The 23,735-nt window shown below is 39.7% G+C and overlaps 2 pseudogenes across 2 annotated transcripts in view; one reads left to right on the forward strand and one right to left on the reverse strand.

The window, feature by feature from the left end:
* LOC110042342 (uncharacterized) overlaps positions 1-23,735 on the reverse strand; it is a 47,178-nt pseudogene that overhangs the window by 9,337 nt on the left and 14,106 nt on the right. Inside the window, exons 5-16 of the transcript XR_016203165.1 lie at positions 22,910-23,047; positions 22,255-22,486; positions 14,966-15,100; positions 14,564-14,653; positions 13,311-13,538; positions 12,681-12,782; positions 9,301-9,407; positions 7,540-7,725; positions 6,448-6,522; positions 6,084-6,202; positions 4,064-4,127; positions 1,384-1,536 (exon numbers count right to left, since the gene is read on the reverse strand). The product of XR_016203165.1 is annotated as an uncharacterized LOC110042342 (transcript). The remainder of the gene's footprint in view (positions 1-1,383; positions 1,537-4,063; positions 4,128-6,083; positions 6,203-6,447; positions 6,523-7,539; positions 7,726-9,300; positions 9,408-12,680; positions 12,783-13,310; positions 13,539-14,563; positions 14,654-14,965; positions 15,101-22,254; positions 22,487-22,909; positions 23,048-23,735) is intronic.
* Positions 23,444-23,735, forward strand: part of LOC149117855 (uncharacterized) — a 1,717-nt pseudogene continuing 1,425 nt past the window's right edge. The window contains exon 1 of the transcript XR_016206447.1: positions 23,444-23,489. The product of XR_016206447.1 is annotated as an uncharacterized LOC149117855 (transcript). The remainder of the gene's footprint in view (positions 23,490-23,735) is intronic.

A 23,735-nucleotide genomic window follows, 5' to 3' on the forward strand; every position in this document is an offset into this window, starting at 1 on the left:
TGAAATGTTCTCCGTCCACACTACGCCGGAGGAATTTTAAAACGTAACAATCATCGGTCATTTGGGATTTGTGTTTCAGGAAGACTCGGTCTAGAAATCAAATAATTATCGTGACGTCTAGGTTTTCGAAAAGGTCCGTTTCCAATATATTTTCCGTCCACACGAAAACAGAAAGCCGTCATTTTCAAATTCCTCCAAATTTTTCCGCTGGAAAAGCCCCGTTCTCGTGACTGATTAGTCTGGACGGTAGGCCTAACCATAGACTTGAAGCTACGTTTTCAAATTTCTAAGGCGTAGTGTGGACCCTGCCTCAGGGCCAGTTTACAAGGAGGGACGGTTACCCTTGCAAGCGGGTTAACCCTAGTCGGAGGGCAAAAGATAGCCCGGGGGATGTCTGGAAAACCCGAATAGCGAATAGCGAATAGTCGCCAATAGCGAATAGCGAATAGTCCCGAATAATGCGAATAGTCTCGAACAGTGCGAATAGTGGCGAACAGTCGCGAAAAGTGACGAATAGTGACGAGTAGTCATCAATAGTCACCGCTTCAGATCTAATTTCCTGCGTAAATTAATTATCCAAATAATCAACAGAATTTCAGTGAATTTATTATCTTTTCTTCTCCGGACTCAGGCTAGGGCTGTCCATCGCCGTCATTAAGAAAACAGAAAACACAAGGATAACCTAATAAAGAAGTATTTACGCTTTTGCAGCGGTTAAAACAGACGAAATTACGTATACGTTTAGAAACACCCTTTGCCCTGATAAGCGTCTGTGCTTTTAAGCGGGGAAATCCCATCCTACATTGCTGCGAGATTGACTGCGAGATACTGGATACCCTATTTGCCACGATTTGCAACTATTTGCTACTATTCGCTACTATTCGAGACTGTTCGCCACTATTCGCACTCTTCGAGACTATTCGCACTATTCGTACTATTCGCTATTCGCTATTCCGGACTATTCGCTGTTCGCTATTCGTGACTATTCGCTATTTGCTATTCGGGTTTTCCAGACACCCTAGCCCGCGTTTACAAGCAAAATTTCACAGCTAGGGTAACCCTACAACCCGAGACAACTTAATGCGCGGTTACACTCAAAGGGTCTGGAAACAAGTAGAAAGTTACCCCGGTAGGCTGATTAACCCTACCTGGAGTGTTTACAAGGGTAAAATTTAACTCGCCTGCCAGGGTAACCTTTACACGCAGATAGGGTAGCCAGCCTACCCGGGTAACCCTGGCTGCCTTGTAAAAACACAACGAAGAAAAAAAGAGGAAATGTGTGAGTGCTAGGGTAACTCGCTTGCTAGAGTAACCTGCTTGCTAGGGTAATCCTCTCTCCTTGTAAACAGGCCCTTAGACATGCATGACATGCATTTGACATACCAAGTTTTTAGTTGTTGTTATATTCTTGCCTGGGCTTGTCTCATTTCCTGCAGTCACGTTATTGCTTCTGTTGGTAACTCTTGAGGTAGGTTTAATCACCTCTGGTGGTATAAGTGGAGACGTATTTAACTTAACAATCATTTTTTTTCCTTGCTATAGTAATTGTTTGGGTAAGTGATATAATGAAGTTATCCCGTACGCTCAAACTGAAATTTAAAGAAATTAATACGGTTAGTTGCTGTTGGTATTGTAGCCAGAAAAAAAAAAAAAAAATGCTGCGCCTTGAATTGCACAAGCTCAAAGCTTTAATGGTGACCTTAGCACTTGCAAACTCCAGTGATATGACTGAACGCTTTGTGACAAATCTCAAAATAAACCGAGCCAAAATAGCATTTTGGCAATTAATAAGGAAGTACCACTTTGATTAGGACTGAGTAATACGGCTAACTCGTCAAATAATCAGAGTTACGAGAGAAGAACTGGCACCTAATGCATAGGAAAACAGTATTTAAAACTAATGAACTAGCGATAACAAGTATTCTTTATTCTCTAATTCTTTATAATCTTGTACCCAGGGCCGGGTTTTTCGAAAACCTGTTAACGCTAATACAGGATTAAAATTCAACCACAGCATCAATGTTTGTTGTATAAAAAAGTTTTTCACGTCTTATGTTTTATGCAGTTTGAGATTACTCAAGCTCATAACTGAAGGATAAACAATACAAAAAGAAAACCTTATCCCAAAAATACAACACTGAAATCGAATTATCGCTTGTCCTGGGTTAGTTTAATCGGGCTTTGAACAACCGGGCCTAGAATTATTGACTATGCAGTTATCTGGGCTGAGCCAAATAGTCAGGAGGCACTGTCTCAGAAAGGGCTTATTTTTCATTTTCGCTGAAAACATTTCGGGCAGAAGCAGGAAACATTTTCGTTTCACTACTCTGATAAGGAATATTGCTGTTTTCATCTCGAATATAAGGACTTCGACCGTTAAGAGGGGTTTTCTTCCAGGGTCTCGATCCTACAACATGGAAATGAGGCTGGACCAAGAAAACTCACAAAAGCAAGGAAAAAGACATCCAAAAAGCAGATAATTAGAGAAACAATTGGACATACACAATTGGCGCTGTATTGACATCGACATCCGTATAATATAATGGGTCACGTGGCTGCACATGCTTGTCACGTGACTTAGCTGTGAAAATTATTAAAAACATGACACCTTTTTGATTCAGTTTTATGGAAAAATACGCTTCATACTAACTGTATTTTTATGTTGTGGTCACTGTGTCGAATACTCATGTTCTGAACTCGTACCAACAGGAAGCTTTTCTTTCTCCCTGATGCAACATAGAAACGAAGCTGTATCGAGGAAGAAACAGCGGCAAGATTTGGACATTAATAATTTCGCATTGCTAATTGGCTACTGGAAATCGTAATGTAATCAAATTTAGACAACTTTCGAGTATTCCTTTCCTTACAATTCTCTCCCGTTCTAAAACGGTCGACTCCTGACTGATCAGCTATGCACAAGCTTCACTCTCATTTGCTGAAGTGTTTCTGGTGTTTCCCCAGTGTTTCTTCTTGCTACTAAGCTGTGTAAAAGCTTAATTCGGATTGTAGTGTTTCTAGTGTTGCTGCAAAAGTTTCCACACTTTCTTGCCTTGGCACACCGAATGGCCAAGCAAATACAACTACATCTTCTCTATGCCAACAATTGCCTGCACGTGTACAACCCCAAAACCCCAATTCCAAACATGCTGCAGATATTTTATCCTATGTTTTATATCAGCTAGCGCTTCAAAACCCTTTTTTCATTGTAGAACCATCCATTGCCATATGGATTGGGAAGTGCAGGACAAGGTTGACGGGCCATCTTCCATATCGGTACCTCGTTAGTGGTTGAATCGCTGTAGGAGGAGTTGCCTTAGAATCTTCTGTATGGTGAAGGGAATCAAGCTTCTTCGTTGTCGGCAATTGCGTTAACCTTTTGGATGCTTTCTTCGCCGCAGTGCTCAACCAGCTCCGGTGAACGACCGTCGGAGGCTCTATACCCCTTTTGCTTCTGCATACCGACAAAGTGCCTCATTGTATAATACCCAGTTGTGGAATGAAACGCAAGCAGTGCCTTCTTCCCCTGCAAACATTGTATGTACAAATGTCTTCTAGAGGTTCGGAAAAATACGTGACTAAGATCTTCCCAGTGTGCAAAAAGGGAGTTTAAGACAACTGCGTCACGACAAAAAACGTTAACCTGCTGACTGTAGTCCCAGACGGTAGCATTCCTAGCATTGAGTACAATTCTCATATCTGCCTCAGTCCTCGTGGTTAGAGGCCAGCCTTTCAAAGTCGTCCCTCGACATATCAGATGATCATATCTTCAGTACTTCGCTAAACCCACCGCCAACAACCAGCTAAACGAAAGGATGTGCATTGTAGCCTTGTGGCATTTCCACAGACAAAAAAATGGGCTAGACCAACCTAAGACAATGAAACTATTCTAATGTCCAATAATCCTCTGTTTCCAGTTGCTCTCCGTATTCCTCCTGATGCCCCCGCTCAAGCCTACTTTGAGGTAAAACTTCTTCTCCTCTTTTGATAGAATTTGGGAGATAGCGATCAAATAATACATCGAATCTGGTGCATTTATCACAAAAGTGGGAAGTAACATACGTACTGAACTTGCCACACAACCCTCGAAATGTCTGTATGGTACGTGCTTCATTCTTGCAGATAGGGAACTACAAGAATATAGGGGATAGGGGACTATCTTGCGGATGGGGGCTGGCTCTGATAATCATTCTCTTGCAATATCTAGCTGAAATCGAACTTCGCTTATGGTTTCCTCAGACTACCATTGGGCGTTGCAGTTGAAAGTGAGAGAGGAGAAAGTTCCAACTGTTCATCTAAATCGATGTCACAGATTCTAAGGCTACCACAAAACGCCTCAAGAGGTCCCTGTCTGCCTTTATGGCAATCGTCTAGTTGTTATCCAGTGAAACTGGTACAAAGTCCAAGGTTTCAAAGGTCTTGAATTTCTGTTGTTTGACGCTGCCATGAAATTTCACCTATATATTTTTTGATTAACTTATCTTGGACAAACCCTTTTACGACAATCTGGCCAATTTCCTCTTCGCCCAGCAGGTCATGTTTGTTTTCTTTGTTGACAACATCTCCGGTTGTGACTGCAACTAAGTTTGCTGTTCGGTGCACCCTCGGTGCACCCTTCGATGCACCCTTGGTTTTCCGAGCTCTATGCTACAGTCGAAGCTCTCGTAAGCGATCACATCGCAAATTCGAAAAAGTGGTAATTACTAGAGCTGGTCGCTAAAAAAAAGTGAGGTCTCGTAAGCGACCGCGTGGTAAAACAACAAAGAGTGGTCGCTTACGAGAGCTTCAGAAACTCATTCATGACTCATAAAGAAAACGCAAAATAAATTAATGTTTATTATAACGAGTGTCTTTATATCTGATGTAGACATGACTAAACTTTAAGTTCAATTTAAATACTAAATACTAGTTGAACTAATGAGTTGATCTAACCAGTAACGCAGTGTGCAGTTTCATTAAAGGGTTGATTTATAAGTAAAAGACTTTGCGTGGTCGCTTACAAGGGCTTACTAACAACGAAAAAATCCAATTGGGCAATCCCAAAAGTGAACGCGGTCGCTTACGGGAGCAGTCACTTACAAGAGTTTTCTCATTACAAAGTTTAAGGCACAGTCTAAACGGGGTTTCTCAAAGGTGGTCGTAACTAGAGCTGGTCGCTTAAGAGAGTGGTCGTAAGGAGAACTTCGACTGTATTACCTTCACTCCCACCTCTGACGTTAAACATAGTTTCCGTATCCTCCGACAACTTATATATATAGCTCCTCGTTGTAAGATATAAGCCACCAATCTCTATCAGAGTCTGCTCAGGTGATTCCAGAAAGCCCTCCTACCAGTTTACCGGAACTCTTTTGCTCTAGCGCTTAGTCATCGAGAATGTGATCAAATGAGTTTTCCGTCTCCACGCCACGCAGCAACCCCTCCCAAACCTCTATTTGTCACATTCCTGTTGTACAGATATGATTTTATAAATCTTTTTATTAACCGCATTATCATTGGCTTTACTTAAGAAATTATCAGATATTAAATTGCAATCATCAAGCTTAATTACTTATCGTGCTTAATTACTTATCAAGCTCAATTACTTATAGTATTTAAATAAAGGTTACTTATCATTATTCAAACAGTAATCACTTCCATTTTAGTTTGAATGAATTAAAGACTTAATTTAAGTGTCCAGCCTCAGGTACGGAATAATTCCTGACTTTTCTTAGTGTCACGTGACAAATGTTCGCCGGTCACGTGACTAAATAACATCTTATTAATGGTTATGCTGACATTCCTAGTGGCCAATCAGCAATTATGCAACTCATTTCCTGCATTTTGGTAGTCTTTTTCCCTCGCTTTTGTAAGTTGTTTAAGTCCAGCCTCGTTTCCATGTTGCAGGATTGAGAGCCTGGAATGAAAACCCCCTTAACAGTCGAAGTACTGAGATCAGGTGGCAAAATGGATACTTTGTTTCCTGCTTCTACCCAGGATGCTTAGAGAAAATCGTTTTCTGCGTCCTGAAAAAGACGGCTCTTGAAAACTTTAGTACTTGCTTTTACACATAGTCCTGTTACTAAATAGCACGTGCGTGATTAACTCACAGCAGAGGCTCGTCAGGAGGAAATCTTAGATTGGAACCAGTATTGTAGGCTGTAGTGTTTTGGGGAGCTTGACGGAGGAATTCCAATGCTCTACCCACCAGAAAGTTTCGGTCATCTACCTGTGGAAGGGAACATTTTAGTCGTGAGTAGCCTTTAGACATAGTGTGCTTGGCTTACAAAAATAGTTCATAGAAGGAGAGGTAAATACATATGCAATTGGATTTCATGATAAATTGATGACGTCACAAGCACGTGGTAAAAATACGATGGTTTCTGACTCTTGAAAAACCAAGGTAATTTGATTGAATGTACAACGTACAACCCAAAATGTTTTGTACTTTCCAGTGCAAATCGAGTAGCTTACCAATTTAGGATCGCAAAATCTAAATGATGGTGACCGATCAAAAACAGTAGAGTAAAGTACAGTTTGGATGAAGTGCTAAGAGGAAATAAAAAATAGCACACAAAAGTTAGTTTACTAGAAACACGCGTACTGCATAAGTAGTTTGACCTTTCAAGGAGGATGAAGGTATAGATGCTACTTGAATGTCGGCTGAGAAGTAACTCGTATTCAATTCATAGCTGAGATCAAAGATATGTAACATGGCCTGAAATTCTAACTAATAGCTGAGAAATCGTCGACCATTCCTCTGAAATCTGAGATTCCAGTCAGTCCCCCCCCCCCCCCCCCTCCCCCATACAGACCCACTACAAGCAGCTTTGACTAAGAAGTTTACGGATCATTCTTACGATAATCAAATCTGACGACAATAATTGTAATGGCAGTCAGAAGTAGAAAGTACCATTTCTTTTTGCATGGAAGTGTTTATGCGATGATGGAGTAGCTATACGTAATACAGTTGCAAGGAATTGGTTTGAAGAATGCAGCTATGCGGCTTTCACCACCTTCGTTATCCAGCCGGTTAGAGGCATTTTTCTACATGTCTTGGAACCAAAAAAAAAACAAACAAAAAAAACATACTGCTTGCTGCCTATTAGTGTACAGTAGGTATGTATAGACATAACTTTAGTTGTCTTTTTATATTTTGAAGTTCAGAAAGGGGGAACTTATTAAGCAATAGCCGCTTTCAGCGTGATTGTCTTGACTGTTACATATTTCGCTTTCTGGAAAACATTCAAACTAATCAAAGTGAAGGAGACTACGGAATGGGAAAACAGGAAGGATGCGAAATAATTAAGGCTGCCTAAGGAATAAAGAACGAAAGGAGTTGTAGCAGAAACGTGGAATGGTGGATGACCGCATGGTGGACCAAACGAAGGAAAAGATGCAGGGAAAAGACGTTTAATACGAGGAATGGAATCTGTGTACAAGAAGTTATCAAGCCTCAGTTACTATGCCGACAACAGTCACAACATCGTGTATTAATTAGGCCCCAAGCCCACAAGGGGGTTATCAGTTCACCACAGGTAAATCTTTCGTCTGAAGAGCTCATACCTCACAGTACTACAGTGCTATATCAGCATTTTGGTGAGTTAGTGGCTTTAGTTTCGTTATTGCGGCGTGGAAAAGATCCTTGAACATGTCGAGAAAAGCTTTAGGGTTGGTGAATTCGTGCGCTTTTGCTGAAGTAGCCATTTCTTTTGACACATTTATGAAGTTGCTTTCGTTCAAATCTGCAATCTAATCAAAAACAGTTTAGAAATGCACTACTGTCATTAATATTTTGAATTGGTTAAAGTTACATAGAAACAATAATAAAGTATTATAATAATATACCAATACCGGAAACTCGCTGCTAATTAAAAATATTTAACTCTCTGGCGTACACGAAGACTCATACCTCCATCGTACGGAAGGGGGGGGGGGGGCAAGGGGGGAGGGAGTGGGGGTGGATATAAGGGGGCAAGATGGAGCTAACTTACCCGCTTACGGGGTTACTCGCTGTGTCCCACAAGAAAATAGCGTTCGTTTTCCATATAGTAAATTGTAATAAATCCTTTATTGACAAAGCTTATTCGGTCAAGATGGTTGGATGTTGGTCCAGTTAAATTTTTGCGTATTTGACCAATATCCGGCCATCTTCACTGAGCAAGCCTGGTCAATAACCTAATCAATATTTTAAACTATTTTGTATTTAATATTTAGCCCTCAGCCTGCTGTACGAGTTGACGATTTTTTTTTGTTGCGAGTAATGACGTCAGCTGAGGTCATATGGCGTCATTAAGCCAGCCATTTTGGATCCGCCATCCGAGGGTTAAGACTCATCTGCACAATCTTGGCCTCAACCTGAAGTAAAATATTATTTTACTTTAGGCTGAGGTTAAAAGGTAATGAACATGAGATAACAAATATTAGCGCATTCTTGTGTGTGTGTGTGTGCAGATGCGTCTTAGCCTTTATTGAGCGATCCTGGTTAACTCGACACTGGACTATTATCATAAAACAAAGACGCAACTGGCCGTCTCCGACTGATTACCTTAAGCCTCTTTCGCAAAGCGAGTCTTGCTGCCCATCTTTTCATATGAAAATGAGATTTCATTCACCTGCAAATTGAACTCATTTTCATAGGAATGGTTGTGCAGCAGGCCTCGCTTTAATAGAGAGGCCTAGGTCAACTCGGAAATGGGCTATTCTGTGCTGGCCATAAGAGGCTCTTTGTATTCTATGGATTTAATTACTGGGTGTACAAGCAAACACACACCCCACCGTGGTATAGCGGGGAGGGTGGATGGTGACACCCCCTTTGGGTTTTCGTAGTACTAAGGCATTACGAGTATCATTTAACTCTTTTCTCAGAAAGTTAGAAAACATCACAATTTCAAGCTGGTAGAAAAATGATTCAAAATGATGACAGAATGCAAAAACGCACTAATTCTGTGATAGTGCTCAAAAAAGTGTAGAAAATACAAACAATAAAGGTAAAAATGAATTCGAAGAGTTTTGTCAAAAACACGACACTTGGTTCAACCTGCATGTCTAAATGATGTTGATATGGCTGCTTCAAATGGCCTAGAAGAACAGTTAGGGGTGGCTGTGGGAGGCATTTACCACAATTTGCTTACCCCTTGTCCGTGGGTTAAAAATTTGACATATAAACTGGAGATGCACAATCTGCATCTGATTGGATTTGGTGTAAATTCAACGCCTTCTATTCACCGGTAGCATTTTTCAATTATCTAGATTTGGAGTAACTGTTATTAACTTATCTTTTTACTGGGCATGTGGGATAAAAGAAAACGAACAGCTGAAACTTACTTTTTTCTTAAAGTACTCTACCAACGTTTTCTTTTCACAGTCGCAGGTATTCTTGTGGATCCAAACTGTGCTGTAACTTTTGCGAGTACATTTACTACCAAATGCTCCTAGTGGATGTAAAATTGAGCGTGTATAGCTGATAACATAGTTACGTTTACTTTAGTTAATCATGTCAGGGTACAACAACGACAACAACAACTACAACAACAATAACATTAACGACAACATTTCGAAAAATGGGAAAAGGAATACAACTGACAAAAAGAACGTCTTTCATGGAATTTCGAAAGTATGATTATTTATTCGACATATCTCGATGAAACTTCTTAGTTGAACAAGAACAACAAGCACTTAGTGACTGGCCTCAAGGAAAACAGTGAGTTTTGTTTCTCCGAGACCTCAATGTTCCCCGAGGCGAAGCCGAGGGAAACATCGAGGGTCGAGGGGAAGCAAAACTCACTGTTTCCCGAGGGGCCAGGCATTAAGTGTTTTGTTATACCTCCCGACTCAAAATAGAAATAACCGCGAAAAAATGATTTGCTTGACGTCGGAAGGTGACGGCGCCTACAGTACGAGCGGCAGGTCAAACCGAGCTGTCCTACCGAAACGACACGATCACAGTCTTTTTCTTCGAAGCTGACAAACAATAAAGACAATTTTAGCACCCGCCTTTTGGTATGAAACGGGATGCGAGAAAGCAGTAGTACGAGTCATACGTCTAACAGTACAATCCCATCCGGGTTCGGGACTGTCAAAGACTGTAATGAACCATACTCATAAGTGGCTTCGGCTGAAGCTAAAACTAAACCAGTTAGCGAAGCTACAAAAACACCAAGTAGCGTTTCAAAACGTTCTCCTTCGCTCGAGAAGAAGTCCACTAAAGGTTCTGTATCTCAAACTAAGGCGTGACGGGATGTGTCACACAATCAAAACGACTGAGAAGGCGTTACAACAATACCATAGTTGCTTTGCCCTCTTCTAATGCTTCACTCGAGAATTCTGTATTTGACTTGAAGAGGAACAGCATATTTTGTTTTATATAATAACCCAAGTTATTCTTGCATTTTGATTGGTTCTCGCTTATGATCTATTAGAGGACAGACGCACGATTGACGTCATCATTTCAAAGTTTTTTCCCTCTGTGTTTTAAAATGGCGGAAAGTTTTAAGAATTTAGATAATATTTTACATGACTGGGCAAAAGATAAGGTACAAGAAAGTCTTGTCCAGGCATTGAACAGGTACCAGAAGCATAGTCTAGCAGGAAGAAGAAAGGTAAAGCCGTTTCTGTTTTAGACAATGACTCAGAAAAAATACTCGAGCATTCTCAGTCGGCAGTCGAGCGAGACTAAACCAAACACAAAATTAGTCTTGGTAAGCCGAGAACCATTGCTTTGACTCGAATTTAACAAACCCAATAAACAAAATGTTTATGAGATTAATTTACTTAAAACATTGAACTTTTCTCAGTCTCAAAATAATTGTTGACACAGTGATTGTCTGGAATGAAACATCAAAACCACTTCTTAAAATCAGTTAAAATAAACACATAACCTTGCTTTCCGATGCGAATGTTCCAGTCCGTTTCAGGGCACACCAGCGAGCAAAGTATAGCTCACTACAGCTCACGGCCAATTGCATCGCAGCTAAAAGGTGTCTCCGACACTATTTCAAACTGATTTGAGAATCACCAACCACAGAGGACACAAATTTCCACCATCACTAACGCTCCTTTCATTCAAAACTCGAATCGAGTGACCTCCAGGTTGACCGCAGCCGCAAGTTTTCCGAGCGTAGTTTTTCAACTCCTGCAATATTCGAGGCAACATCCAAGCTTTTCGGCTCACAGGGCTGCTCTGGTGACAAAAACTGACTTGACTTATTCAGCGTTTTCTTTGAGATTTGTAGATTTCGCAGTTCAATTCTGCTTTCGCTGTAAGTTTTCATTCCACGAGAAGCGACGCCTGAGTCAAGTTTGACAGTGGCGTGATTTTCCAGGACCAATCACAATTCTTTGCTACGCATAGCAACCAATGAGATTGCTTCAATTTGTATAGACAATAGATTACGTCAAATGGCTTTTTTCGTGTTCGCCAAAGTGGGCAAAGGCCGGCTTTCGAGTTATGTTGCAAGATTTTGATATAAAAAAAGCTTTATCGGTAGTAGTTTGTTTCATTATTATATAAAACAAATAGATTTCATGTTGCCGTGCGTCTGTTCAGTAATAGATCACAAAAGACGTCAAAATGTGGTAAGAACATCAGTGACACACTCGACTATCGCCTCGTGTGCCACTTGTTTGTTCTTACCACGTCATCTGTGATCTATTACTGAACAGACGCACGGCAACATGGAATCTATTTGTTAAGTAAATGACACAAACATTTTCCTACCTGGCGACAGCGATCGAAGAGCGAGTTGCCGAACGCAGGCGGTCCATTTTTTGGCGACAAATTTAAAAGCTTGAAGACACAAAATGTTCAAATTTTCCCCTTTGTTAATCTGATATGTTGTTGCAATTATAAATCCCTTTTCTTGAATAATGAATGTCTTCTCTAGTAAGAGACGTTGCCCGACTTCAGCGGCTTTTTGACATCACGTCGACTGGCACAACAAATTTGCCGCGGTTTGAAGGTGCTCGACTTGACCACGTGCACGTCGAAAGTTCAAGTTGTTGTTTCCCTAGAGTGAGTTTCGTTCGCCCTGGGGAGTTAGTGAGTTTTGAACCATGACACGTGACAAGTTCTCCTCCAATCGGAAACTGTATTTGAGTTGGGAGGTTTAACCATATTTGTTCTTTAATCGAAAAGAATATGTGATTGTGAGGCTAATTTGAAGCTTTCTAAGGCCCTGTCCATTGGAATTATTTGAAATCGGAAGTTTCACTCCCAAAACACATCATTTTTTTTCCGTTCACACTACGCCGGAGGAACTTAAAAACGCAACAATCACAAGCCATTTTGGATTTACGTTTGAGGAAAATTCACCCAGGAAAATCACATGATTATCGTGACGCCATCGTTTTCGAAAAGCACTTGTTTCAAAATGTTTTCTGTTTACACTAAAATTCAGAGCCCGCATTTTCAAATTCCACAGGTTTGAAGACTATCAAGTTACGAAAAGCTCTGGTGACGGATTAGTGTGGACGGTTGGCCTAGCCATAGAAATAAAGCTGCGTTGTCAAATTCCTCCGGCGTAGTGGGGAAGGAGCCTATGTGTCAATAAAGACACAATTCTTTATTTTTGTTTTTTTCTTAGATGATTTGTTATTATTATTGTACTCGGCTTCGTCTGAACAAAAAGGCACCTAATCGGCAACTTGCCTAGATCTTAGATCAGAAAACTATTAAAACTCATAAAACAAATTAAATAGGCTGTCACCTGTCCAGTTGGAGTTAATTAAGGAACATTGCTTCAGAATTTCTCCGTCCACTGGTGTTCTTGTCCAAAGAAAACCTTGTGATTTTTCTGGAGCACAGAAGTCTGTTAAAAGAAGTAACAATACGTCATGAGTGGGACACCGTGACGATAAAATAAGAGTTGAAATTTTGTTTCCTGTGATAATTCTTGTACCGAAAATAAAATAAAAAATATAATACAAAAAGTGTAAAATAAAAAAAAATAATAATAAAAAAAAAAAAAAAAGAGTGAGAGAGAGAGCGGAGAAGGGAACTGAAAAATATTTCTCTACGGGAAAAAAAAAAAAAAATTAAAGTATGCCTATTTCCATGACAAAAAGATCGAACGTCTCCTGATACATCTAACAGGTGTAGCGCTCGGGATTGTTTTAACAAATTCAAGACACACGCAGTTTAGCTCTACTAGACGAATTTTCCGTGAATATTTCAATTAATCGCTTCATCAATCAAAGAGTAGGAAAATGACATGTACCGTTTACCTATCTACTATTAATCTGCGTAGGCTATTCTCCAGTTCCAACTTCTTTAAAGTGTAACCTATTTCCATTTTTCCTCTCTTCTAACGTACATAGTTCCGAACAAAATAACTTACACTGATCACAATCCCTCTCGTCTGATCGATCGCCACAATTGGGACGGATGTTACATCTGTCCCCAAGCGATCTAATCTCATCACCACTTTCACACAAGAAAAGGTCACCGTTTGATATTAAAGACAACTCTCTTATCCCTAAAATGAAATCGATATAACAGGAAATATCAAGAAAGGTCAAAGAAAAGCCACGAGTAACATTGATGTGTGTGAGTTCAACCAAATTTACTTATATATTTACATATATAAAACGTGACAGAAACCCGCGTTCCAGACTGGGTTTAATTCAGTGGTCAAGTTTGAAAAATCACCAACGAATTACAGTGTATACAAAAACAGCCTTGATTATACATTCTAATACAATTTAGTTGACTATTAGTCGTGACCATGATCTACTTAACGTGCAGAGAATCTTTGCCATAACGTTTCGTCGTAAGCCAAGTAATCTTTGTTGTTGTTATCTTTTATAAAAGAATATTTTTACAAGAATATCGAAGCTTTTTTGTGATGAAAATTTGTAAATAAAACGCAATTTATGTTTTTAATTAAACCGTATAAGATCCTTCTTTCTCTAAACGGCAAAAGTAACCAAGAAGCAACGAAAACAGCACTAGCCGCATGTTAGATGCCCTAATGCCTGCAGCCAGTTTAATTATCACTTAGGGCAGGAAACTCCAGATCTATCTAAATTCTAACGAATTAAGATTGGAACTATTGAATTTTCACTCTTATAAAATTATAAGAATAATCATTTTGCCTTGTGTCCTCTAAGCTGGATGTCAATATATACTTTAATGTAAAGTTTGCTTCTTTAAAATCGATGGTAAGTGAGTTGTAGTTAAAAGAAAGGTATATTTGGTTTTGTAACCAGGTTTTTATTACTGTTAATCCTTACACTGGCTATTTTGAACAAGTTTTTGAGCTACATGTAGCAAACTTCACGTGGGTTAATAGATCGACTGATAGACGATTTATTTTTTAATTAAATGATCGGTTGATTGCTTGATTGCTTGATTCACTCAGTTGCACAATAACCGAGACACAGTAAAACCCCGAGTATAACAACCTGGATTCTAAGAACCTGTTAGGCTAAAATTCTCTATTTAGACCCCCTTTGCACATTAACCAGTCATACATTACTGTGTAAAACCTGTTTAGGCTAACGTGGAAAAATTCCAGGTTCTTATACACGGGCTTTTCAAACCTTTGGAGAGGCACTATCGAACCAATTGAGGCTCGAAAACAGAATGAACCTGTGCTAAACCACAACTTAATCACAGAGCGAATGCTTAGAACTGCAGGAACAACATCTACAACAACAATTACATCATCAGCAATAACAACTGAGCAACAACAACACCAACAAGCGATATTAATCGCTTTTCAGTGGCCACTGTTTGATTGTTAAAATATCTCTAGACATGTAAGCTGGAATCGTTTTTCTCAGCGCAAACTGTGTGTGTTGTTTGCTTGTGGGTTTGTTTGTGATCCTGAATAAATGAAGTAAAAGTTGTATTATTGTAACCTCCCTTGATAAGCCTAGGTGCTTTAGGGAAAACAATGACAAATATGTCTAAATAAAAAGACAAAACAGAGCAAAACAACAACAACAACCACCATATTCATTGGGACAAAGCTTTATGAATTATACCAACCAGTGCACAGCACTCTACCGTTATCAACATAGCAGCCAGGCCTTGCTCTTTGATCAGAACTGGTGCAGTAAAAATCGACGCCATTTTCCTTCCAGCGTTCTCCATCGTAATACAATTTATTGTTCCAGCTACAAGCTAGGTGAAATAAAGATTGGTCCCTTTATAAGCTAGTCGATAACAGGAATCTCGTTGGAAAATGCAACAGAAGTAGGGTTTATTCTCAAAATTTTGAGCCTTTAAGGAAGAAGACAGACTTCGAGGACAGTAAAAACACAAGATTAAGTACATAGACCACACGGTATCCAAGCAAGGGTTGGACATGTTTCAGATATCAAACAAGGGAGCTTAGTGGACAGAACGCGTGCGTAAATACCGTGCAGAACTTTTTCAGTGCTTTAATTCCAGTTTCCTCATTTAATATTATCATTTCCTTTATTTCGTTTTTCACTGAGCGGTAAAGTTGCAGCACTTATTCGGTTGCACAAAACTCTATGTACCATGTTTTTTAAAGTGCACCTAACCCCCAAATTTTTTTTCGCTAAAACAAATCTAGACTTTATTTGAAGCATTTGGGCGAAGAAATTTTTGAATTTGGTTGAATCCTCGATTTTCTATGCCCTTTCAAAGTCGCGATTAAGTGTTTCACAACCGCGTTTTAGGGAGTCTGGGGCGGCGGTACCTGATGACGTCTACCCAGGAACCAAACACAGTGGCGCCTCAGTCAACTCTCTGTATTTGCTCGAGAAAATAGAACGCAAAACTAATCGTTCCGATGTATTTTGGGACTAAAACGTCCAAGTTTTGTCTCAGAATCATTTCTTTTTCGTCACGGGAGTCAGAGTTAAGTTTCGATTCGGAAGGCTCCGAAATAAACTTCGATCGAGCACGTTCGACAACTGTGAACTCACTGCTTAGAGCTTTGAGAGCAATTTACAATATTTCAAGCGACGAGGGGGAAGACGTCTTTGCGGACAAGCTGCTTGTATATTAGGAATGGAAAGCTAGATACGAAGTGGAGGAGCAGGCAAACGAAAAGCAGGAAAGAAAACTCAAGGACTGCTTTGGATGGTAATTTCGTCAACTAAACATAAGATTCCCACGCGTGTTTATAGCCCGTTTACATTTGTCCTTACCGAGAATGTATTTTGTCAAGGTTCTGTTAAATCCAGTTTGTGTTTTACTTTCAGTTGAATGCTTCATGTTTATAAGAGCGACGTACGTGTTGCAGTTCTCGAGACTTGATGACCTCCAAAACATTGGCTTCGATCGATTGAAAATCGTATTGTTTGGACCTGTATTTTTGAAGCTGCGGGAAGCAAGGCGGAAGGAAACATTTCATATAATTACCGATTTCACATTGTCACACGTTTTAAGTCGTAACTCCAAATAACCAATGTAAATTGTTCTCAAAGTTTGCAGTGAAATTCGTCGGATAAGCGAAAAGGATATGTTCCCTAAGCGGTCCGCAGATAATGTTACGCGGTCATATTTTCGACGCTATTGCACAGAATCTTTGTCGCACTGCTGATTTCCAAACCTTCGAAAAACTCTGCGAGTCTAACAACTTTGTTATCATGTAATTCTAGAGGATTAATCTTCGACTTTCATCGAAATCGAAAGAGAAATAAGTGTTGGTTAGCGGCGTACAGTTGCGATCTATTTACATATCAGTATAACGCTTCTTGATCATGACCGGATCACACAACTTTGCCGGTTATGTTATAAATACTGCGGGATTGGAAGATATAGGTTGTAGGTAGTATTTCTACAAATTGCTGGTTAGCTTTAAGCAGAAACTTTATGAAAATAGCGTTCGAAAGTCTGCGGAACAAATTCCAGTGAGAGTTCTTCAATGGTTCTCACAGATTCAGTTCGCTTGTTTCGGTTCGACAAAATCAACCATCGTTTACGTCTTTATTGCACCGATCATCGTCAGTAAATTGTACAGTATATCTTTCTTTAAATCTGGAATATTGCTGCAACAGCCGATAGCACCTCTGGAAGGCGTTTCTGCGCACTTTTCGAATGTGTATTGCACCATCCTGAAGGAAATGAGAGGAAATGAGATATCCAACCTTCCTGGGTGGACGTCACAAGAGCCGCTGGACCCATTCTCCTCAAACTCGGTCGTGAAACAAAATGGCGGTGTTTTGGGGCTATTTTCGAGATTTCGTCGTGGCACAGAAAATCGAGGATTTAACGGAATTCAAAAATTTTTTCGCAGAACTATTTTAAATAATAAGTAGATTCGTTCTAGCGAAAAAAAAAATTGGGGGGTTAGGTGCACTTTAAATAAGGAGAATGCAAAGCATAAAAACTCATAAAGCAATTAAAGCTTTTAAAGGCCGTCATCGTCTTCTCAAAAGATATAATTAGTAATTCGAACCGTCAAGACTGAAATCTCCTCCGTGGTACATTGCACCTGTAATTAAACCGGTACAGGGCTTAGTGGGAGTTTTCGTGAATGACATTAACGATTCATTTGAAGATTAATTTAAGGTGGCTACTGACCCGCATGGAATTCAACTGCGGCAACTTTTGTGTATGTGGAATTCGAACTCAATATCGGAGAAACTCTTTGTTGTTGTTATTGTCAAGCCAAGCGTAACTGCACTTTTAATAACCTCAACACGCCCATGGCATCACACCAACCTCGTTCCCAGGCTCTCCTTCCTTCGCCTCCCTTGACGGTGACAAGAAAATCCCTGGTTGCGGCTGGTTACGTGACCACCCAGAATCTGGATGATATAAAAATCTGTTCGGTGGAAGGGGTGGAAGAGTGTTTTGATTGTTGCTGTGACAAACTTTGTGGGTTTCAAATGCCCATGTCACAGGAAAAAATTACCCGCTTTACCGAGGTTTGAAGTCAAATTTTGCCGATAAAGAATGCAGTATTATATTATATTCTTCTTCATGCGATATTTTGGATTTTAAAAAGTATTTCTGTCACGGTTTGCCGAGTATTCTGACTTGCATTTGATTTACAAGAATGTGGAATAATTTACAGTTTTGTTGACATTAATCCCGCACTTATATTTCATCTGCAGCAGGTTTATTTCAGTTTACGTTTAGACACAGATGTTTAAACATGATTCCTTGGCATAGTCAATAATTATATTTTGTCATTGGTAAGTAAACAAATAATTCGTTTTATACAGCGAACAATATGTGTGGTTTAGGCAACATGACACAGCGAACGAAACTTCTTAGCATAAAATCGAACGGCTGGAATTGAAATCTTATTGATGCATCAGTACGCTGGATATATACAAATTCATTTCGTTTAATCTGTGTGAAGCTTAGAGTAGAACTGTGGAATTTCAAAGGTTTACTCTCCCGTGTGTCGTCTTAGGATAACGATCAACGATCGCGTTTCTTTCGGTTCAGTTGAGATTCTTCGTTGACTCTTCTCCGATGGAAAAATTTGGGTCATTGGTGGTCACATGACCAGCCACAACCAGGGTGTTGCTCCTCAACGACAAGAGTGGCAAAGGCGCGGGAGCCTGCGGACGAGGTTGGCATCACACGTCACCAGGTAGCAGACTTTTGAGTATGGTTTACGCTAATGTAAAATGATGCATCTGGCTGTTGCATTCCTGAGCAAAAGTTAGAGAGAAAAACTGGGTCTCGTTAACGCGAGTCGCTTGTAATTTTTAAAGACTAAGCTTCCAAATTGCAGTTTTAGTTTCATGGGCCTCTTGCAGGAGCTCTGCGCAGCCCCAAGTTATCTTAAACAGGCAAAGTGTATTTATAAGAGCCTCAGTAATAAAAATTTCAAGTAGAAGAATGCATATGTTTATCTCTTCATTGTTGTCGACGTTAGTTTTGCATCTATTCTTAAAAGTCGTTTGCTACGAGGTTCCACAAATTTTATTCCATGGTCAAATTTGTCTTTGATAACACCCAAGGGTTTTTCCCCTCCTGCTTTTGTTAAGAGTCCCTGTCCATAAAAATGGAAAATAACTCGGCAAGGGTCGCAAATTCGATTTCGCTCATATTTTCATGGTAGACAGGCTAGGGCATGACAAAAACTACTGGTTAGTTTTTTTGGCAAAATATCCTTTTATTTCAAAGAAATATGCAAATTACCAACTTCCGTTAAAATCGTCATTTGACGCACCATTTTCTTAAACAAGTTTGAGAGCCTCGCTTGCAAAACCACATCATTCTTCCGTCTTTAAAACACTCAAATATTTTTGTGCAATGTTTAAATGTGTACTGGGTTGGTTTTAGGGAATGTTGCGTTGTCTTTTTGGGTGCAAAATAATTAAATTTCGAAGACATGTATTTCATTCACTTAAAAGTACTTCGTGAATGCAATTGATTTTCACCATGTGCGAAACCTTCAAATGGATTAAGCTTCTGGTGGTTGAATCGCAGAAGGATGATCTACAGATTCCTGTAAAAATTTCTTTGGGCAAATGATTGTGAGCGACGCGAGAGCTTTTCAAAGTACGTCAAAAATGCAAATATTTGACCATCCGTCGTCAAATTTCAATTTACGGGTTAGACGTATATTTTAGCATGCGCCACATGACTTGACCTATAATAAGTTGAAATAGACACAGAGCCGATAATTTCGAAATGTTCTAACCTCATTTGCTGTAAAAGGCAGGTCCAAAGCCGATTTGACGTGTTTCTCTCACTATTCGTCGCACATAAAGCAGAAGTTTGCTTTTGTTTACATAACGTCCGATGTACATGGCCAACTGTCAACTTATTTAATGGTCGAATACCATGAATCTGTGACCCTCTTTCGACACATATGATCACCACTACATCTAAGTCAAAAACGGCTAAGTCATTTGTAGATAGTTGCTTGCTTTGCACTACACCAAAATATTACGTTTGATCATCATGGTTTGATGGCTTGAATCCTTGCTTGCAGCGGTTCCTTGCTCGTCACGCAATACTGTCATCCCATTTTAGGGGTAGGGGTAGGACAATTTCTATCCTAATACATAAGGCCCCGTAAGGCTGGGAACCACTGGGAGCACACAATCGTGTTGAGTAGGAAGAGATTAAATTAAAAAATGAGAAGAATGGATAGTTTACCATTGCCTCTGTTGTTATCTTTTACTCGACCACCGCTACCTACATGCCCTGCGTAATACTGTAACGCTTAACTCATACCTAGGTCTTTTCGCACTGTGCAATTATTTTTGGTTTACATGTAATACAGTGGGCTACCCCCGGGGAAATGGGTGGTGGCCGCTCACTATGGGGCTAGCCGCTTAAATAGAGTTGTACCTTAAATATTTAATTTTTCACTATCGGGTTATAAATTTCTTGGTGAACGTGGAGTCAACTCAAGACAATCATGATACACGTGTATTTGAATTATCACTCGTCATGCACCTTCAATTTCAGACTCTTATCTGCCATCGCCCTTTCCAAAACAAAGTGTCTAAATTTTGGGTGACCGCTGAATAGGGGTAAAGACAATAATGAAACCCTTATCGGAACGACCAAATGGTGGCCGCGGAGGTAACCGGTCAATAGGTGTTTCATTTACAATATTTTACTGACAATAATTTTGGACTGTATTGACAACAGTCCTCTATTTTCTGTTACAAACACACCGATGCCTGGCCACTAGGCAAGCAAAATACGCCAAATAAGATGGCATGCATGGCCAGGGCTATTTACTCACGTAATTACTAATTAAATTTAGTCTGTTTTTCTCATGAATTAGACACGTTGTGATTTCCTATTTTTATTTCAGCTAGTTCTTGCTTCATTGATCTATAATTTGTTTCATGGCGATTTTTTTAAAATTCTAGTGAGTACAGGCACTAGCTTTATCAGCTATTGTCTGAAACATCAAAACGTACAACAAACGTGATTTGGACCGAGGCCACGTGCACTATAGAATACGATTATATAAATATACACATATTATTATATATATGAACAAACAGATGAACAATGATTAAATTGTTTCATTTATCCTTAGACTGCTCTATACAAAATGGGTCAAAATGTGCAGCATATGCCGTGACAGCATTGCGTGACGAACAAATAACGGCTGTAAGATTGTGCTGCGCCGACACGCTTATCAGCAATGGTCAGCAATCGATCAAACGTATTATTTTGGCGCAGTGCAAAGCAAGCAACTATCTACAAATGAATCAGCCGTTTTTGACTTAGATGCAGTGATGTTCATATGTGCCGAAAGATGGTCACAGATCCATGGTATTCGACCATTAAATAAGTTGACAGTTGGCCATGTACATCGGACGTTATGTAAACAAAAGCAAACTTCTGCTTTATGTGCGACGAATGGTGAGAGATCGACTAGAAACACGTCAAATCGGCTTTGGACCTGCCTTTTGCAACAAATAAGGTTAGAACATTTCGAAATTATCAGCTCTGTGTCTATTTCAACTTATTATAGGTCAAGTCATGTGGCGCATGCTAAAATATACGTCTAACCCGTAAATTGAAATTTGACGACGGATGGTCAAATATTTGCATTTTTGACGTACTTTGAAAAGCTCTCGCGTCGCTCACAATCATTTGCCCAAAGAAATTTTTACAGGAATCTGTAGATCATCCTTCTGCGATTCAACCACCAGAAGCTTAATCCATTTGAAGGTTTCGCACATGGTGAAAATCAATTGCATTCACGAAGTACTTTTAAGTGAATGAAATACATGTCTTCGAAATTTAATTATTTTGCACCCAAAAAGACAACGCAACATTCCCTAAAACCAACCCAGTACACATTTAAACATTGCACAAAAATATTTGAGTGTTTTAAAGACGGAAGAATGATGTGGTTTTGCAAGCGAGGCTCTCAAACTTGCTTAAGAAAATGGTGCGTCAAATGACGATTTTAACGGAAGTTGGTAATTTGCATATTTCTTTGAAATAAAAGGATATTTTGCCAAAAAACCTGTCCAGTAGTCTTTGTCATGCCCTAGCCTATCTACCACAAGAATATGAGCGAAATCGAATTTTCCACCCTTGCCGCGAAATTAAGAATTTGTCTGATTTTTACAGGCAGGCACTCTTAATACACTTTTTCCGTGTCTTTATAAAATTCCAACAAACCTATATAAGACCCCATTCGTATCATCTTGGGTGCCCCAGACGACACTCCCCGAGTTACTCTCGGCGATTTTTTGATAAGTTTCGCTAAAAAACAAACAAACAAACAAAAGAAACATAACCTTAAGGCTTTTTATATGACATTCCTCGAGTGGTCTCGGGTAACCGAGACCATACAAAATGTGGTCTTACTCAAGGATGCTCTTTGGCTTATAAACATGTCCAGTTATACTTACCATGGCATATCCCATTGTTTTTTTTTCATGTAGGTTGCCACGTTACACTCCGGTTGATTGCAATCTTCGGTAGCTTTTTGAATCGTATCAGTGAAAAGCGGGAATGAAGTTAATACAAGCTTTCTTGAGCACTGAATTTTGCCTTGAACGCATCTGCACTCAATACATTTACCAACAGACCATGTGGCTCCCTCGAAGTATTGATTCGAGTCCTCGTCTTGACAAGTTTTCTCTGGCGAGTAAAGGAACGTGTGAATTGAAAATTACGAGTTAAGCTGAAAACTCTACGAGTTGAGCAATGTAATTTTGGGACGTCTACTTTAATTCCAGTAACCTAACAGAATATTTTGGTGGAATTTCAATCGCGTTCACTTTATTTTATCGTACTACCCAAAACTAAACCTTTTCGAACTCGTGAATATACATTTGGCTGTGTTGGCTGTGCACCAAAAATGGCTGTGCACCAAAAACTAAACTTATACACAAAGAAATAATCAAATTAGAACAAATCAAAACAAAAGCCGCAACAGAAAACGATAAACAAAATTTATTCCATTCCGTTCACCATGGAGACAAATGTCAATGCCAGTTTTATATAAAGATTGCTGTAGCAGCTTTACTTTCTGTTAATCTTCAGTTCTACAAAACAAGTTACCTGATGAACAATTATGGATATACAAGTCCCGCAAGCAATGGCTTAAATTATTGCAGTGCTGGGCTTCTGATACGAACTGACGGCCATTGGGACAGACTGTAATGTTTCCTCGTAGTTGATTTGCGATCTGCCTTAAGCCTAAATAAATAATTGAATAAAAAAATGGAGCACTGTTAATTACATTACATGCATACATATTTGTATTTTTTGTTCAGCTCCAGTATAATACTGGAAATATTACTAGAAGACAGTGTGTGTGGTCTTACGTCAATAAAGATGACTATCTACTGTACACGGCAGAAATTGTATACTCAGTGTAAGGTAACTTTGTTCCAAGCTAGGAACAACAGATACGGGCAGGGGAATATTTCTCAGGACATAGTGATATAGATGACAAGCAGAAGCTGTCCCCTAGAGGATACTAGGCACCTTAAGCAACAGACGTCGCCGGCCTGACGACGGCAACCGGAAACGTGACATTTCTTTCGAGACGTCACTGCGTATGTACAACACGTTGTGACCTGACGCTGCCGTGAGGTCGAGAACGTGAGAACGTGGAGTTTCACGTCGCGACGAAAACGTGAGTACTTAATCTTTTATTTTGATCCCTTTTAGCTTACTTTTGTGCTATTTTGGTGCCGAACCAAGGTAAAGTTGCATAATGATTGCCTTTATGCTTAAAACAATGTTCTGGAAGTATTACTGAACTCATTTTTTCTTAACTGAAAAATTGTTTTTCACATGGCAAACTCGCCTTCAACGAAGCGGTTGCCTTCATCCAACGTAATGCCGCTTAGTATAGTTAGTCTCAACGTACAATCGGTAG

Source organism: Orbicella faveolata, unplaced genomic scaffold (assembly GCF_042242905.1).
Source record: "Orbicella faveolata isolate gen_17 unplaced genomic scaffold, um_ofav_v1 contig_1, whole genome shotgun sequence".
Taxonomy (NCBI): Eukaryota; Metazoa; Cnidaria; class Anthozoa; order Scleractinia; family Merulinidae; genus Orbicella; species Orbicella faveolata.